Genomic DNA, 4,783 nt, shown 5'->3' on the forward strand with positions numbered 1-4,783 from the left:
ACTGTTTGCTGACGATATGATCATTTACCTTGAAAACCCTAAAGATGCCTCCAGAAAGCTCCTAGAACTGATGAAAGAATTCAGCAAAGTTTCCAGATACAAGATTAAGGTACACAAATCAGTAGGTCTTCTATACACCAACAGCGACCAAGCAGAAAATCAAATCAAAAACTCAACCCCTTTTAAAATAGCTGCAAAAAAATAAAATAAAATAAAATATTTAGGAATATACCTACCCAAGGAGGCAAAAGACCTCTACAAGGAAAACTACAAACCACTGCTTAAAAAAAATCATAGATGACACAAACAAATGGAGACACATCCCATGCTCATGGGTGGGTGGAATCAATATTGTGAGAATGACTATACTGCCAAAAGCAATCTACAAATGCAATGCAATCCCCATCAAAATATCACCATCATTCTTCACAGAATTAGAAAAAAACAATTCTAAAATGCAAATGGAACCAAAAAAGAGCCTGCATAGCCAAAGCAAGACTAAGCAAAAAGAACAAATCTGGAGGTATCATACTACCTGATTTCAAACTATACTATAAGGCCATAGTTACCAGAACAACATGGTGTAAAAATAGGCACATAGACCAATGGAACAGAATAGAGAACCCAGAAATAAACCCAAATACTTACAGCCAACTGATCTTCAATAAAGCAAACAAAAACAAAGTGAGGAAAGAACACCCTTTTCAACAAATGGTGCTGGGAAAATTGGCTAGCCACAGTAAGGTCCTCTAAGCTGGCCGCACCATGGTCAAGCCATCATGACATTCCCCCGTCCTTGTGATAATGTACTTTGTGATATTCCCCCGTCCTTGTGAATGTACCTTGTAGCATTCCTCCCCTCCCTTGTGATAATACATCCTCCCTGTCCTTGTGAATATACTTTGTAACATCCTCCCCACCCTTGAGAATGTACTTTGTAACATCCATCCCCTGCTTGCAAAAAATTGCTCCTAACTCCACCACCCATCACCAACCTATAAGAACCAATGATAATCCCACCACCTTTCGCTGACTCCTTTCTCAGACTCACCCCACTTGCACCCAAGTGAATAAACAGCCTTGTTGCTCACACTTAGCCTGCTCAGGTGTTCTCTTACACAGATGTGCATAAGAGCCACAGGTACGAGAATGAAACTGGATCTTCATTTCTCACCTTATACAGAAGTCAACTCGAGATGGATTAAGGACTTAAATCTAAAACCTGAAACTATAAAAATTCTAGGAGATAGCGTTTTCTAGACACTGGCTTAGGCAAGGATTTCATGATCAAGAACCCAAACGGAAGTGCAATAAAAACAAAGATAAATAGTTGGGACTTAATTAAAGAGCTTTTGCACGGCAAAAGGAAGAGCCAGCAGAGTAAACAGACAACTCACAAAGTGGGAGAAAATCTTCACAATCTATACATCTGACAAAGGAGTAATATCCAGAATCTACAACAAACTCAAATAAATCAGTAAGAAAAAAACAAACACCCGGCATGGTGGCTCAAGCCTGTAATCCCAGCACTTTGGGAGGCTGAGGCAGGCGGATCACAAGGTCAGTAGGTCGAGACCATCCTGGCTAACACGGTGAAACCCCATCTCTACTAAAGATACAAAAAATTAGCCAGGCGTGGTGGCAGGCCCCTGTAGTCCCAGCTACTCGGGAGGCTGAGGCAGCAGAATGGCGTGAACCTGGGAGGCAAAGCTTGCAGTAAGTGGAGATTGCGCCACTGCACTCCAGCCTGGGTGACAGAGAGAGACTCTGCCTCAAAATAAAATAAAATAAAATAAAAAATAAAGAAAAAAACAAACAATCCCATCAAAAAGTGGGTTAAGGACATGAATAGGCAATTCTCAAAAGAAGATATACAAATGGCCAACAAACATATGAAAAAATGCTCAACATCACTAATGATCAGGGAAATGCAAATCAAAACCACAATGCAATACCACCTTACTCCTGCAAGAATGGTCATAACCAAAAAGTCAAAAAACAGTAGATCTTGGCATGGATGCAGTGATCTGTGTACACTTCTACACTGCTGGTGGGAATGTAAACTAGTACAGCCACTATGGAAAACAGTGTGGAGATCCCTTAAAGAACTAAAAGTGGAACTACCATTTGATCCAGCAATCCCACTACTGGGTATCTACCCAGAGGAAAATAAGTCATTATTCGAAAAAGATACTTGCACACGCATGTTTATAGCAGCACAAATCACAATTGCAAAATCGTGGAACCAACCCAATTGCCCATCAATCAAGGAACAGTTAAAGAAACTGTGGTATATATATACGTATATATACACATATACGTGTATATATATATACAGGAATGGAAAACCAAACATCATATGTTCTCACTGATATGTGTAAGCTAAGCTATGAGGATGCAAAGATATAAGAATGATACAATGCCAGCCTGGCCAACATGGTGAAACCTCGTCTCTACTAAAAATACAAAATTTAGCCGGGCATAGTGGCAGGCTCCTATAGTCCCAGCTACTCAGAAGGTGGAGGTGGGAGAATCGTTTGAATCCACGAGGCAGATGTTGCAGTGAGTCAAGATCACACTACTGCACTCCAGCCTGAGCAAGAGGGTGAGACTCTGTCTCAAAAAAAAAAAAAAAAAAAGATACAATGGACTTTGGGGACTTGGAAGGAAGAACGGCAGGGGGATGAGGAATAAAACACAACAAATATGGTGAAGTGTATACTGCTTGGGTGATGGGTGCACCAAAATCTCACAAATCACCGCTAAAGAACTTACTCATGTAACTAAATACCATCTGTACCCCAATAACTTATGGAAAAATAAAAATAAATAAATAATATAAATTTAAAAAAGAAGTTATCTGCTCCAGCCTCCTGCTTTCATCATCATCAAAAAGCATTCAGCCAGGCTCTCATGCTTCAGGTCTTAGATTGAAAGAAGATGGTAGCCGCAAGATGGCTCATTCTGGGGATGCATATTAGATTGAGTTTCAGTCCAAAAAACAACCCTCTCAAGGCCAAGGTCTCCAGAGCACATTCTGCCTGGCTACGCCTAAGTAAGTGAGCGAAGTTTGCATATGAAACCAAGTCAAAGGATCCTTTTACTCAGATTCTCCCAGAACAATAAACACTCCAGATTTCCACCACTCTCTAAATCAGGAAATAAAAGTGAAACTGAATCAATGGTCCCAGGCTGATTACGTTCCAGAGATAGGATGCTATTTCTAAATTCTCACCCATCAATCCTTTTGTTTTCCACTCTGTAGATGATATCCATTTGCCCTTGTAATTGGGAGTGCAGGAAGGGTAAGCAGGCACAACAGAGGCAAAGAGGGCAGGCTGGATAAACTGGCTGTTGTTTCATTGTAATGACTTGACTAAAATCAAATCAACGTACTATATTAGTATCTTTCTGACTCTCAATTTGCCCTTGAAATACAGGTGGAATCCATAGAAAGTTTAAACATCTGAGCACATGAGCCCCCTCAAGTCTCATTTAGGACTGGAGGTTTGTAAACCAAAGGTGGCTGCCCAAACCCAGAAGATAGAGGGTCCATCCTCAAGAGGCAGGACTCTGGACAGTTAGTTCAATGCATACTTCCTGTCTACCTTGGGCCAGGCACTGTGCTAACAGCTGGGGAGACAGATACCAGTAAGACGTTGTGCCTGCGTTATAACTATCCTCATTTTACCAATGAGAAAACGGAGGCACAGACAGGGAAAGTAACTAGCTAAAGATCACAAAATAGAAAGAGGGAGAGCCAGCCGGGTTCGGTGGCTCACACCTGTAATCCTAGCACTTTGGGAGGCCAAGGAGGGTGGATCACCTGATGTCAGGAGTTCGAGACCAGCCTGGCCAACATGGCGAAACCCCGTCTCTACTAAAAATGTGAAAATTAGCTGGGTGTGTTGGTGGGTGCCTGTAATCCCAGCTACTTGGGAGGCTGAGGCAGGAGAATTGCTTGACCCCAGGAGGCGGAAGTTGCAGTGAGCCAAGATCCTGCCGACAGAGTGAGACTCTGTCTAAAAAGAAAAAAAAAAAGAAAGAGGGAAAGCCAGAATTCAAAGCCAGGAAGTCTATTTTCAGAGCCCATCCTGGTAACCATGAGGCTACTCTGCTCAAAGGTTCTCTAGGCACTGAGGTGCACAGAACTGCTGAACTCAGAGACAGACCCCACTGGCTAAGGCTTTGGGTCTGTCTAGAGAGAGAGAGAAAGAGAGAGAGAGAGAGTGTGTCTTATTTTGTTTTAAAGACATAGGGTCTCACTCTGTTGCCCTGGCTGGAATGCAGTGTCACAATCATAGCTCACTGCCACCTTGAACTCCTGGATTTAAGGAATCCTCCAGCCTTAGCCTCCTGAGTAGCTAAAACTACTACAGGCATGTGCCACTGTGCCTGGTTAATTTTTTTGTATTTTGTAAAGACTGGGTCTCGCTATGGTGCCCAGGTTGAGGTCTTGAACTTTTGGCCTCAAGTAATTCTCCTGCCTCAGCCTCCCAAAGTGCTGGGAGCCATCATGCTCCCAGGTGTGAACCATTATGTCTGGTCAGTTTATATTTTTGTTTTTAAAAAGGCAATGATGGCCAGGCATGGTGGCTCATGTCTTTAATCCCAGCATTTTGGGAGGCCAAGGCGGGCGGATCACCTGAGGTCAGGAGTTCGATACCAGCCTGGCCAACATGGTGAAACCCTGTCTCTGCTTAAAATACAAAAATTAGCCGGGCGTGGTGGTATGCACCTGTAGTCCCAGCTACTTGGGAGACTGAGCCAGGCCTTGCTTGAA

This window comes from Mandrillus leucophaeus, unplaced genomic scaffold (genome assembly GCF_000951045.1).
Source record: "Mandrillus leucophaeus isolate KB7577 unplaced genomic scaffold, Mleu.le_1.0 Scaffold123, whole genome shotgun sequence".
NCBI lineage: Eukaryota > Metazoa > Chordata > Mammalia > Primates > Cercopithecidae > Mandrillus > Mandrillus leucophaeus.